The following is a 15,370-nucleotide window of genomic DNA, read 5'->3' on the forward strand; positions in this document are numbered from 1 at the left end:
CCCGTGAGGAAAATTCTTCTGGAAACAAGTTCCAAAGAATAATTCTCGATTATCGAAAATTTCTCCTCACCCCTGAAATCCGAAGGGTAATTATGCTAGCTCGTTCTCAAGGCTCTGTAATTAAGGATCAATGTAGGATCAGGAGGATAACACATGGAGAACCGGGGAAAACTCGGGACCGATACACGCGCCCCGGGAATTTCGCTAATGCCACGAATGGAAATCTGATAAAAAGAGGAATGGAGTTGCCGAACGGACGAGGGTTTGAACGTACGAATTAAACGCTGCATTCGGGGACAGACGAAGGCGTAAGGGGTAGGGAAAAACGGACAGGGTTAATCGACGAAAAAATCGCCTAGGGGACATGTATCGTCAACGTACGTTTGCTCGCATGCTATGGGTAACGATGAAACAGGTTGAACAATTACTCAGTATTCAAATTCAGTATTTGAATATTTTTCAAATAATACAGTATTTGAATACTGTACGAATAATGCAGTATTTGAATATTAGTCGAATAATGCAGTATTTGAATATTAGTCGAATAATGCAGTATTTGAATATTAGTCGAATAATGCAGTATTTGAATATTAGTCGAATAATGCAGTATTTGAATATTAGTCGAATAATGCAGTATTTGAATATTAGTCGAATAATGCAGTATTTGAATATTATTCGAATAACTCGATATTTAAATATTAGTCGAATAATGCAGTATTTGAATATTATTCGAATAACTCGATATTTAAATATTGTTGAAATAATACAGTATTTGAATATTAGTCGAATAATGCAGTATTTGAATATTATTCGAATAACTCGATATTTAAATATTGTTGAAATAATACAGTATTTGAATATTAATCTAAGAATCTAAGAATTCATTATTTGAATAGTAATTTAAGAATTCATTATTTGAATATTAATCTAAGAATTCATTATTTGAATATTAATCTAAGAATTCATTATTTGAATATTAATCTAAGAATTCATTATTTGAATATTAATCTAAGAATTCATTATTTGAATATTAATCTATGAATTCATTATTCCAACATCATTATGTGAACATTGAAATATTTTGAATGCAAATAAATTAAAAAGAAATATTGAACTTACAGAACTTGATTTAAAATCCTACATCACACTACTCAGGTACTATGAATATTGAGTAGTATTTGAATTGTATTCGAACAGTCAAATATTTGAATTATATTTCCGTAGTCGAATATTCGAACAGTACTTGAATCATATTTGAATCAAATGTCCGAGCAGTCAAGTATCTAAATCATATTCTCAGATGAATCTATACATCACACTACTCAGGCACTACGAATATTGAGTAGTATTTGAATTGTATTCGAACAATCAAATATTTGAATCGTATTTCAGTAGTCAAATATTCAAACAGTACTTGAATCATATTTGAATCAAATAATCGAGCAGTCAAGTATCTAAATCATATTCTCAGATGAATCTATACATCACACTACTCAGGTACTACGAATATTGAGTAGTATTTGAATTTTATTCGAACAATCAAATATTTGAATCGTATTTCAGTAGTCGAATATTCGAACAGTACTTGAATCATATTTGAATCAAATGTTCGAACAGTCAAGTATCTAAATCATATTCTCAGATGAATCTATACATCACACTACTCAGGTACTACGAATATTGAGTAGTATTTGAATTTTATTCGGACAGTCAAATATTTGAATCGTATTTCAATAATTATTCGAATCATATTTGAATAATCAAATATTCAAACAGTTAAGTGTCTGAATTATATTCGAACAGTGAAATATTCGAATAGTATTTGAATTGTATTAAAACAGTCGAGTACTCGAGTTATATTCACCCAATATTCAGTAGTCAAATATTCAAACAGTACTTGAATCATATTTGAATCAAATGTCCGAGCAGTCAAGTATCTAAATCATATTCTCAGATGAATTTATACATCACACTACTCAGGTACTACGAATATTGAGTAGTATTTGAATTTTATTCGAACAGTCAAATATTTGAATTGTATTTCAGTAGTCGAATATTCCAACACTACTCGAATCATATTTGAATAATCAAATATTCAAACAGTCAAGTGTCTGAATTATATTCGAACAGTGAAATATTCGAATAGTATTTGAATTGTATTAAAATATTGGAGTACTCGAGTTATATTCACCCAATATTTCGCTCGAATGCTAAACAATTTTCCCAGCCGTTTTGTGTCTCGGTCGTTGAGCGTCGCACGCGACGGTTTTAATGATAATTGGCCGCGTAGCGCTCGTCGATTAGCGAAACGCAATTACTAGCGCGCCGGACGACTGTGATTTTGACATTCATTGATTCTGCAAGTTATATTTTGCATGTCGCGCGCGACGAACTTTAATATTCGATTCGATGATTCGCGGAAGGTTAATTGAAGTGCGTGTGATCGATGAGATTGTACAAAATTAAATACTCAGGTTGACTTTTTATCGAAACGTCCGTATATTGTGAATTACTATGGTTTGTAGAAAAATACAGTGGTCGACGAGACTTTGAATTTGGAACAAGGAACATCTGTGAAGTACCCCGTCCCCGGGTTTTGATGAAACTTTTCAGGTTGGCACAGCGGCCAAAAATAAGCGATGTGTATTTTTTTTAGTCACGGTAACTCAAGTTTGAGGGGAGTTTCTCCCCTTCAAAGTTACGTTTCCCTAATGCTAGCGTGGAAGATAACAAGACATTTTTCAAATAAATTTGTTGTATCTCCAATAGTTTTCAAGATTAGAGGAACGTTACTTCCAAAGATGGTTTCATTCCTTAGACTCCAGTTACTACTGTTAAAAACAATATGTATATTTCCTTTCGCTCTAAACATCTGCAAACTTTCACCAAAATCGAGCAGGGTGAGGTACTTTACAGTTACACTCTGATGCTAAACAATTCCGAAGACAAATATATATTTTAAATAAACTCTTCGTATCTTCGATACTTTTCGAAATGCCAACGTAACTACCAAAAGTAGTTTCACCCTTTTGGCTAGACTTACTGTATACCGTCCTATTGGCTTAATTTCGATCAGAAATTCAGCAAAATTTCACCAAAATTATTTCAACAAAGAAACACAAGAGGATCATTACCAGTATTTCCAAAACGAATGCCCCCATTCGAGAATAATATCCAAACGACGCACCTCCGACGTACCATATTCATCAATTGTCCACTCGAGTCGCGTCACGTGTCCTCGAACTTCCCAATTCAAACTTCCATTCTCGCTCCGGGAGCGCTAAACAACGCTTAAACCAAGATACTTCGTGGAATCGCGACGAAACGCGAGGACAATGATACTCCCACTGTTGTTTCTTTTTTTTTCTCTCTCTTTTTTTTTTTTTTTTTGCACCAACCCCGACTCACTGGAGACCACAAATCCAGAAAAGCAACTGCCGGGAGCACTTCGGTCGTGCAATAAAGTCCGCGAGAGTTCGGGACGTCTCGGCACACGTACCCAGAAACAACCTACGATACCCGGGGTAGTCTCGAGTCGTATCGGACGATCGCTTTTCCACCACCTTCCACCCCCCTCCCCCCCGTTTTCATCTTCCCTAGATCGCGTAAACAGTCCGCGGATGATTTATGCCCCCGACGCTCTCGCGGTCGAACGAGCGGAAACAAGAAGCACAAGTGGAAGGATGGGATGCGTTTTCGGTTCGGGAGGGAGGGAGGGAGGTGGGGTGGATGTCTCGAGGTTCTGCGCTAATTTATGTCGACGGGACGTCGATGAACCGGCGCACGAAGTTGAGAATAATCGAAGTTCGACGCTACGATGCAGCCCGTGAGCGATACCGATGGAAACTTTCCCATCGGCGCGTTCCTACTCGCGTAAAAGCTTTCGTAAGACTTGAATCTCTCGTGTTGGGGGATTATTTATCCGTAGCGTTTACAGCCACGGCGAAACACCGATGCGTTAACGCTCGAGACACTTGGACCCGAATCTTATTTTTACCGCTGTTTACACCCGGCGCACCACTTGCAACGTGTTCGATTTTACGGCCGCCTTCCCGTCTGAACTTTTACGAATATTTCTCATCCTTTTCATGAATAGATCCTTTACGATAAGTAACACCCAATCGTACTTTATCGGACGTTTATCACGTTTCGATAAACGATCCTTGGTGATCCCCATTGAAAATTGGATAATTTGATACAAATAAAAGAAATACAACAAATAGAACAAGTATATCTAATTAATTGTGTTCAGTCGTACGATATTTTGTACGGACAAGATTCTAGAGATTAACCAGTATTTGAAAGAAAAATGCTTTTTGCAACGACTTCTTTGTAAGAGCGCAAAATATACCTCGCTTCGAATCGAAATATCCCTCCGGCGTCTCAAGAACGCGTAGAACCCTCTCGTACGCAAAATAAACTCAAGAAACCGATAAGTGCAAAAAAACAAGCTAACGAGTCCGTCGATCATCTTGATGGCGATGCGACGGTAAACTGCATTTGAAAAAAAATGTCGCGAAAGTGGAACGACATGAAAATAAAATAAAAATAGAATCTCCATTGGGACCCAGGTGGTCGACGACAACGACTATTTCTCCTTATTCTACTCACAAATCTACTCCCGAAGGGATAGAGGGAAGCGTGTTCTCGACGACCCATTTTGTTTCAACTCGATATCTCAATCGGTTCCGAAGATACGAGCCGCTGAATCTGGCGCTTAAAATGCGCGGGAAGTTCCCGAGCGGTCAAAACTCCCGGAAACGCCGTGACCTAATTTTTTTTTTCCTCTCGGAGGCACGCACGTCGCAAGTAGCGGCAACGTGAAACGAAAAAAAGGAGAATCGCTGACTCGGAGAACGCTACTGACCAGTGCACAGGTGCTGCGCTGCGAAGAGGTCAGGGAAGACGCGCGAGCGAGAGATTCGTTAACGAAAGGGAAACAGCGGAATGGCGCAAATTATGCTTCGATTTAAACGACGATATCTCAACGACCGAAAGTCCCACCGATACGAAACAGAAACCGTTTCAAAGGGAAAGGTTCTCCGCTTCGTACCACACTCGCCACGGCGTTCTCCTCTTTGCGAACACAGAGCATCGAATTCGAAGCGATTTTCATTTGTTTCGTATCCGTTATCGATATCAACGAATGTGGGTATCATCGCTGGCAAGCGATTAATATTCTACGCAAACGTCTCGCGATCGATATTCGCGCGAAAGAAAAAGGTGGGATCCTTCGTGAAAAGGCGAATTATTGAAATTGATATGTGAATACGAATACAGATTCGTTGGAGGCGACAGCTGTGAGTGATAAAGCACTTCCGAGTGTGAGATTAATATGGAAAATAAATTGCGCAACAATTTCGGGATAATTTCGTAATTAAACCCGTTCGATAGGATTGGATATCGATAGTTCATATTTGCCTTGATTTATTCGATTAAAGGGAGTTCCGTTCGTGTGTGTATTGATGTACTTCTCCTTAACAATCTGTTGTAACACCTTTGTACGCGAGTAAAGTATTTCTTTTCTTCGGATACAATTGAGTCTGATAGATCCAATCGAAAAGAATGAATAACTTTACAAATATATTTTCATTGTTTGATTCAAGTGTTCCACAAACACGGAGTATATTTTTTACGTAACGTACCGCATAATCGTTGACAGAATAAAATTTAAAGGAAAGTAGAATAAAATAAAATAAAAATAATTTAATTAATCGCGCTGGGATACCCGACCAGTGAACGAAAAAATATTTTCAGAGTACGGTGACGATCTCGTAGATTTCCCGGACGAGGAAGCTACGCAATTCCCTATAATCCAGTGTGTTTTCAGAGAAAGCAGCAAGCAGTTCGAACGAGCGAAATAAAAATTTCAAGTGCGATCTGCTAGCAGTGAAGCTCTATAGCCACGGTACCGTTCGTGATTTAGCGAGAGAATTTCGAATAACGGATTCAATAGTCGGCGCAAGAACAAGTGGTGGATCGTGGAGTTTAAACGGCCGACCAGTTATCGAAAATCTTTGATACGATACAGAGAAAGCCCGGATAAATCGGTCGAACGTTGGGGCAAAAAACGGCCGTTTTAGTTTTTATGGCTCGCAAAGCTGTACGAAAAGAGCTTAAGTCGGGTAAACTGAATTTTGTTTTGTTTCATGTCGTTTGTCGCGCAAAGGGGAGGAACGCACCCCGGGGTCGTCGACCTATCGCTATCGAATCGAAGAAACTTTTTTTAACTCGTTTTAGCGAGTTACTCGGTCTACCGAGACAGAAAGTCGCGAATTACTCCACGATACAAGTGAGAATCGTTGTGTAACTTTTACTCGGTGACAGGAGCGTGATTCCTCGGAGGTGATACAGTATTGATTCGTTAAGAGCTCGGATTGACTTACACGCTGAGAGCTCAGGGCTCTCTCCACACTTTTTGATTTAATTCTGCGCGTGAAGGATGCGAGAAACGATTTCTCGACAAACGTGTCTTCTCCACATTAAAAGCTCACCCGTGTCTCGAGCTCATAACGAATGAACACAAGAAATATTCTCTCAACGTTTCGGTCATTCCCTGCCTTTCTTCGGGAGGCAAACTAGAAATTGTAACAGTTTTGTAATACACAAAACTCTTCACACTTTCTGATTTAATTCTGCGCGTGAAGGATACGATACACGATTTCTCGACAAACGTGTCTTCTCCACGTTAAAAGCTCACCCGTGTCTCGAGCTCATAACAAATGAATATAAGAAATATTCTCTCAACGTTTCGGTCAGTCCCTGCCTTCCTTCGGGAGGCAAACTCTTCATACTTTCTGATTTAATTCTGCACGTGAAGGATGCGAGAAACGATTTCTCGACAAACGTATCTTCTCTGCGTTATAAGCTCACGCGCGTTCCGAGCTCATAACGAATGAACATAAGAAATATTCTCTCAACGTTTCGGTCATTCCCTGCCTTCCTTCGGGAGGCAAACTAGAAATTGTAACCGTTTTGTAATACTCTGTAACTTCTTATCGTACAGCAATCGAGTTAGTCTTCTCCTCAGGGAAATGGACATCATTTCTACGAATAAAAGTATCGTTAAAGTAACGTGTCCTTTTCTGTATTTGCTACCGCGATTATTCTACAATAAATTTCAAGATTGGACCAACAATCTCATAGGATCGTAAGTATTAAATTTAAGTAAAAATTTAATCGTTCCGAGATGGTGAACTCGTCTTTTGAATAAAACGAGACCCTCTCCGTTCGACGATCCACGTAACTGGATCACCATAAAATAAAGACACGCTCCGCTCGAAGGGGCCTGAACCGTATCGCTGGCCGCGTGCACGCCGACCAATTTTTCGTCGAAAGCGAATGTCGTCGCAATAACCCCCCACCCCTAAGCCCTTTCCTCCCCCCTCCATCCTGCCAGCGTATCCGTACGAGCGTGCACGAACGTAACGTCGCGTACTACGAACCGTGAAATGGACGAACACCAACCGATACTCGTTTCATGTGAAACGCTACATTTCGCAGCAGCGGGGATGTGTTTTACATTTTTTCCATTTCCTTTATTTTCACCATTTTGTTTTATGCAAACAAACGACACGGCCTCTCAGCCAGACGTCTCGTCGTTCCTCGCGTCTACGCCCTCCCCTTGAAAACCCATTATTCCACGAAGAGAAATCGAAAAATTATTTCTCCGCAGCGAGTCGACTCGCTTCCGGTCGATCTCATCTTCGAATGGATCCGTAAAGTGGGAGTAAGACGATGAAGAGGTGAGGGCTGGGTGGGGGGTAGAAAAGTCGCGCGTGCAGAGGGGAATCCCCTCGGTATTTCGAAGTTCGAACGACTGGAGAGCACCCTCTACTCGTTCAGGGGAGTTGCAGAGGGGTGCGGAAGGAACGGATCGAATGGTTCTGAATGTTGACGCGAACATGACGAAGTGTCGTTATCCTAAGGACTATATTTAACCTCTTCGACAGTGATTGCGTTCGAGTACCCTGTCTCGAGCTTTTTCGAAATTTTTTAACAAATTTCCACCATCCTCGAGGGAAACAATTTTCGAATATTTCGGGACTCCCGATTGCCGATAAAAATTGTTCGCGATTTCGAGAACTGTGGAAATAATTCGTACGCTCATCCTTATAGTTTGTCTATATTTAAAAAATCGTCGGGATGTTTCAACGATTTGTTTGTTAAAATTCGTTGGCGAGAATTAAAAGGAGAAAAAGATGTGACGTTTTTTATAAGTATTTCGAAGTATGCTAGAATAAATAAAATTGAGAATATTGCGACTAGAATGTTTAATGGTACAAATTTGGATACTAGTATTGCAATTACTTCGGGATATGCAAAAGTCACTTGTGAAAATGTATCGAATTTAGAGGAATCGATTAGTCGAATCTTAATGTTAAATAAAATACTAATAAAATGTGACTTTCGATCATAGGTCGAGGAAATAAATATTTATGGAACAACAGGCAAAATAACTTCGAATTCCAAAATGTCGAAAAGTGCGTAATTTTGTATAAAACCGGTGAAAAAGTCCTCAAAACTTGTACGACCTTACAAATTTCTATGCACGGTGTCCTAACGAAAATATTCGTTTAAATAAAAGTCCAATCTCGAATTATCCAGCCTCACTGTTAATTTTATTTGGTACATTTTGAAATGGAACCAGTCTGGTAAACAGTGGCGTTCGCTGCACGCCGAGAGGAATTTATTATCGAAGCGGGGCACGCGTGTCGAGAGCAAAACGAACATTGCGGAGAGTAGTTAAAATATCAATAATATCTGATATTCATGAACGATACCGCGGTGGGGATTCAGCCACAATAACACGAGTCGTGTGCGTATGCGACATAATTCCTAGGGGCCAGCAAACGTTGCGCTCTGTGATATACAACAACCATCGTGTGAAATGAAAGTTATTAAATAGGAAACCGGTGGAAAAGTGTATTCAACGAAAATTAAAGTAAACTTCGTGTCCTTTGGGGGACTTCGTCCACAAAAAAAATATTTTAAGACAGTTCCTTTCGTGCAAAGTAACAATCATTCGCAAAGTTTGTTTCTACTTTCTAAAATTTATGCAGATAATAATTTCGAACAATGAAACAAAAAAGAAGCAAATCTTTTATAATTCTGACAAACCACACTTGCAAGATGATTTTGGAGAAAATTACCAGAAAGAGGTAGAACGAAGTTAGTAACAAAAGAAACTTATTTATTTACTTATGCGATTATATATACGTGTAGTTGCAAATGAATACATTGTAACGAAGTTGAAAGTGTATATAAAAATTCTATTCACAATTTTTTTCTTGAAAGCTGCGCACGATGAAAATTCTACTGTAAATCAAACTGACCCTGCATTTGTCTGCTGCGTCCGCTGCACATAGTTCGCCCTCCCTGCACCCCTTGATGTCCAAGATTTCTACAGAAAATTACAAACACGAAGAATCGGTACCTGGAGAATATTCCAGTGTGTGAACAACGGTGGATTCTCTCACGAAGAATCTTACCTCTCGGAGCGTTGTAACCGGTACCACCGTTTCTCGAAAAAAAAAAATCACTTTTGTGTAGCGTCAACACTTTTTCCGTTGCACCCGGTATACGCGCAGCACAATCACGAGAACACACATGACCACGCGGATGAAACGCGCGGCAAAGACGCTGGTAACGGATGAAACGGGGGAAAAGTAGAACGATTGACAGAAAAGATAGAAAACCGAGCGGAAGCAATGAAACAGAAAGGGAAATGAGAAATAGGAGAACTGAAAGGGAGTAATGAAGCAAAGACGAAGAGCGTTGATCGAACAGGGTAGGGGGGAGTACCCGAGAAGGGTGTGTTTCGACGAACGAGAGGGGAGGGAGAGAAATTCAGGCAGAAAGACTGAACTGTTTGACTATCGAATTGCAGATTCCCCCTTCCCTCCGACCCCTCTCCCCTCCCCTGCCTCCTTTCGTACCCTTTCCATTTTAAGCCAAGGTAATGCAACGGCAAATTCCTCGAATGCACCGCGATGCAACGGGAGGCAACCGACGCAACGGTGGTGGCGGGTCCCTCGTCGAATTCGACTCATATTATGCACGGAGAACGTGAGAACGCTGACGAACATAATCGCATTAAGGCCGCAACAAATTTCGACGCTGTCTGGATGCTTATTGCTTACGTGAGCATCTCCGGATGCATACTCGAATACGCGCGCGCTTCACCTCCCGGCGCGATCAGTACCAGCGTGGGGTCTCGAAATTCCAACCGAGCGCCCGCAAAGTTTCACCCCATAAGCTTATTATGATCCCCACCAACGCTACCATTAAACCCCTCCCCCACATCACTTATCTGGAAATCGTTTTCGTCTCGTTTATTTCTTCGCCGTACTGCCCGTTGAAGCAACCAGGACGCGTTCCGATACGAGATGGGGTGCAGAGTGGGTGGGGTATAGAGTGGGAGGGGCGTGTGGGTGGACCGGGAGGGGAGTGGGAGAAGGATTTCCCGTTGAAAAGAGATAAACGCTGTTTCCATAAATTATCCGCTCTGTGCGATGAAACATTTTTGCCCGGTGATACCCGCGAACCGGGGAGAACCGTGATCCGAATATTGTTACGAGGAATTTAAAGAATGAAAAACGAGGGTATCAAGAATTACGTAATTGTAGCAAGCCCGTGTATGCTCCTCCCCACCCCCTCCGCCTCCAGTAGTGCGCGGCCCCTGAGTTAAAGCTACGATAGAAAAAAGTGGAAAGTAACGAACCGAGATTCACGCTCGAAGTCATTTTAAGGTCAACGTGGGCGGTGACGTCCACGTCCTTGAAACGACCTTGAAAATTTACACGAAGCACTACGGTCCTCGGATTTATTTGTTTCCTATCCTCGAAAGCAACGAATTGAACACCCAAGGTTTTCGTGATCGATGAAACACCCTGTAAGTGGATTATGGATAGACAGAGTACCAAATTGAATCGATCACTGTTCAGTTGGCGAAGAGACGCGTTATTGTGTTAAAAGTTCCCAGATACAGCCCACAAGGGATATTACGTTACATTGTAAACTCTCAGTTTCGGTCTATGAAAATTATTATACCATCTGTGGAACACAGGTCTGTCTCTGTTACATGGAAAAACCCGGAGTACCAGCTTTATTTTACAGTAGATTCGCGTTACTCTGTTAAAACCCAGCGAATTTAATTAAAGAGAAGTAACACTGCTCTAAAATTTCCGAAATAGATCCGTGACCATCTGTCGTTTCAAAAAAGTGGGTGCAATGTCAAGAAGATTCAGTTCGATGGAACTTTTCAATGAATCTTCACGGTGGCACCATAAGCGAGCGTGATGGCAGAGGCGTGCGAGCAGGTGGACAAACGCGTGCGGTAACTGGGACAAACAAACCGAACAAACGGTCCGCCTAAATCGTGCCAATCGATCGGGACCTGGGTTGACCAGCGGATCCATGCCTCAATTAACACCTGCCCGATACGATGCGCACCGGCCAAAATACATCGAGATCTATTCTCATTAGCATTGGTTTTAATTTAATTGCACGCCCGGCGCACCCGAGCCGTCGTTATTTTTCCGCGCGAGCTCGTTTCAACCTATACACCGTGTTACCTTGTACAACGCGGTGGAGTTTCATGTCGGTGAAGCGTTTAATGAGCGAACACAAGAAATAAACCCCTTGGGGGGTAAAAAAAAAAAGTGAATTTTTCATCGGGTAGAAATGCTCGTTTCAAGGAGCCTCGATAAATCAATTCCCGTCAATTATGGAATTTAAATGAACAATTAAACGGATAAAGGGGCCTCGAACTCGTTGCGCGCACAATACGTTCGGTACGCGCGCGAAAAGAATGCGTTTAAAGTCGTGGACGGGGCCTATTCGTTGATGCGCTCAGGTTCCGTTATTTGTCGTTGTTTTCAAATACTTTACAAGAGAAATTTTCATTGTTCGAAGTGACGCATATCAGAGATGGGAGCAGAATCTTTTTTTTTAAGATAATTTTTTATACGCAATTTTAAAGTCATCCGCTTTTTTACAATTGAATCGCATATTTTCGATCGAAAGATGTTATACCGTTAATACGAATTCATCGATCTAATAAATCATGGACGAATAGGACTCCCCGTAACTCCAAATGCAATCTACTCGCACGCATACTGTACATATCACTGTACCATTTACAGAATGTGACTCGTCGAGATTTTTTGTTAACACTAGTAATAATAATACGTCTTTCTCGTACCAAGATTGTGTACATTGAAATAGAAAAAGAATAATAATACAGTAGGGAACAAAGAGAAGAAAGTAAAATTGATTATACGTTCGGTACAAAGATCAGAGTGCAATTACATGCTGTTATTAATCTAGCTCTGAATACTTAATATACAGTATTACAAAATTGAAGTTACATCTTCCAAACCTAACTCGTTTTTTTTTTTTTTTATAAGCAATCGATTCCCCTGTCGTCAACCCCATATGGGAAGTACCTTTTAGAGTATTATTTCAGAACCACGATGACAGCTTGCCAAAGGTAAATTGTGACGAATTCAGCTATTCCTCAAGGTAGAGCCATAGTCGGGGTTCACGTGCATTTTATGAAATCTTGCGGGCTAATAGGTACGGGCGAATAAGATGCGGGCCCCTCGGAATCGTAAAGAGGAAGACGATCTTACGTTGCAACTACCGCGGCACAAGGTTCAACGGGAGAAAAGAAAAGCTCGCGAATTATCCTCTGGCGAGAATGGTGGTGTGGATTTTTGTGCGCGATCGAGCGTGACGGGTCGAGTCGCACACCTCCCGCCGAGTCGTCAAAAATTTCGAAAAAATGATCCCTCGATTTAAGGACGAAGAGAACGGTTTGAAAGGAAAGAAGAGGATTTATACTCCAGGAGAAGATAATAATTTCAGATCTCTATATTTGAGCTCCGGGGGAATTGTGAGAGTCCCTTATCCCCTGCACAAATATTATCGAAAATCGAAAAGATTTCTCTCGACAAATACAGTTTATCGTCCGATAATCTGCAACAATGTAAAAATAATTCATATTATTGCGACGATAAATACCCTCGAACATTTACAAAATACAAAACAACCAAACGAAAGAGTATCGAATCACCCGAAATTGTAGAAATAAATTTTGAAAGTGTACGTAGAATGAAAATTTAAATTAAGGTATGTGTATTTTAAACGCTTTGACCGTGTTTTGTTCGGTTCCTCTCCACGAACAATTAAAAGGAACATAAATTCCTTCTACACCAAACAAAAGAAGGGGGAACAAAAGTTCGTAATTGTGTAAACAAGAATGAAACAAATTACTAAAAAGAGGGAACAGGAATTTACAATTAAACACTGGTCACAAGTTGAGAAAAAGAAAAGTAATTTTCCCATTTTCACTTATTTCGTTTCCACAAAATATTTACCCTCCCTATTTTCTTCATTCTTGCTCAAGCTTTAAAATACACATATATGTTTAAATATAATACACTTCCTAATTCGATCTCTTATTTATACATAAATAATAATTCAAATACCCCTGTAGGTTTCTTTGCTCCTTTATCGGACGTTTCGACTAAGTTTTGCAACAATGAAAACCCAAAAATCTTTCTACTGTGTTTCATCTATGAATGGACGTGGATTCCGCGAGAGCCACCGCATGGCCCTGGAACAGTGTACACGCCATAATTGCTGTCGCGAAACCTGATTTCCGAAACAAAGGCCACAGAAATTCGACGAGAAGCACTCGAAATCGCCCCTTGGCAGTCACGATGCTCGTTTAACCGGAACCCTCTATAGTCACTAATCGCTGGGTCCTTTCAACGACAACGCAGCGCCACGTTTAACCGACGCTCGATGATTTTCCGCGGATTTCCGGAAATCAGCGGCCCGGGAGGGGTAAACAAACGCGATAAACCGTCCCCTGGTCGGCGATCGGCGGAACACGAGCCGATCGAGGTTCGAGCGTAATGAAACGTTTTCATTGGCCGCTGTTAACCAGCACGCGAGGACCGTTGTACAGGGGGAAATTGAAAAAAAAATGTTGGAAAACAGTGAAGGAAGGAGCGACTGAACCGACGCGTTACCGTGGATGAAATTGCCACGCCGTGTATCGAGTGAGTCGATGTAACACACCGCTTTACGGAACACCTACTTCGGTGAAACATATTATCGAACATTATTACTCGAGTTTCGCTGTACGTTAGACTGATTGACAAACGGGACTGTAAATGTAAATGTTTCTACCCTTTTTCTCCAAAATTTCACGCTTTTCGTTTCGAGTTCATTAGCGATGCAAATTGAAAAGGAACAGTACAATCGGGGGAAATTCAACCGGCTGTACGTGAGGCGTGAAATTGTTGAAATTAGTTTTTGCACGGATAACGGTGGGTTAACAATGCGAAATAAATATTTGTATATTTTTTATTATATCTTTGCGAGAACGTCGTCAATGGTTTGCCGAGAATTTCCCGACTTATATTTGCAGAATCGAGTATTGTTTTACGTATAACAATGATTAATTTAATGTTCGACTATTTTATATGTATTCGAGCGGTACGGGTTAACTTCGAATATCATTAATCCCGTATTTCAGTAATCAAATATTATTTCGATACTCCTATATTCGAATATCATTATTCGGGTATTAAATGAAGATAAAGTTTAAAAAACAGTGAACATATATGATCTTGTTTTATATTCCGCGTTACATTATTTAAATACTACGAATATTTAGATCTGTGCTTCCCAGCCTTTCTGAATTAACGACGCATTTTAAATTTAACAAGTATCCCGTGACACTCGATAATTTAAAAAGAAAAATATTTACAATTTCCACAATTACAGTACACTTTCGTCTAAATTTTTATTTATTACCAAGAAAAATAATTGTGTTAAATATAACGTTAACGCCAAGTCAAGAAAAAAGTTTTAGTAGAAAGAATAATAAAAATATAATAAAGTTATAATAAAATTCTAAAAATATGAAATACCTCCGCGACACACTTATGTATCGCGGCACATGGCATGAGAAGCACTGATCTAAATACTTGATCAATAAACAAAACGGCCGAATACTTGAGAACTTCACAGATCGACGCGAAACATTCGTAACGGCAGCAAAGTTTTCGTATCGTCCTTTTCGTACCAATATCAATTTATATACGTGTTTTCTCAATTCGCCGCGAATATTTCACTACTATTTTCAAAATACTAGTTCAAAGTTGCTTACCCTGTGCACAGATATCTTCAATAACGTTACTTACCCCTCATACCGTCATTCTGCTTTTGCTTTCTTTCATCGTGCGATTACTCGTCATACGCTGAATTTTATTTGTATACCTTTCTTCCGATCTCTATCGTTCGTGACTGCTGCCTATTCCGTAACGGTCGCTGCGGCAACCTATTCAAAGGA

General features: G+C 40.3%; 1 long non-coding RNA gene across 2 annotated transcripts in view; it reads right to left on the reverse strand.

Annotated features, from left to right (window-relative positions):
* Nucleotides 1-15,370, reverse strand: part of LOC143150057 (uncharacterized) — a 75,840-nt gene that overhangs the window by 59,048 nt on the left and 1,422 nt on the right. Inside the window, exons 3-4 of one of the 2 annotated variants that reach the window (XR_012992933.1) lie at nucleotides 15,222-15,358; nucleotides 12,907-12,981 (exon numbers count right to left, since the gene is read on the reverse strand). This is a non-coding gene — a long non-coding RNA (uncharacterized LOC143150057). Of the gene's footprint in view, nucleotides 1-12,906; nucleotides 12,982-15,221; nucleotides 15,359-15,370 lie in introns of those variants that run through there. The other variant, XR_012992932.1, reaches the window with a different exon arrangement.

The sequence above is a fragment of the Ptiloglossa arizonensis genome, chromosome 8 (genome assembly GCF_051014685.1).
Source record: "Ptiloglossa arizonensis isolate GNS036 chromosome 8, iyPtiAriz1_principal, whole genome shotgun sequence".
Taxonomy (NCBI): domain Eukaryota; kingdom Metazoa; phylum Arthropoda; class Insecta; order Hymenoptera; family Colletidae; genus Ptiloglossa; species Ptiloglossa arizonensis.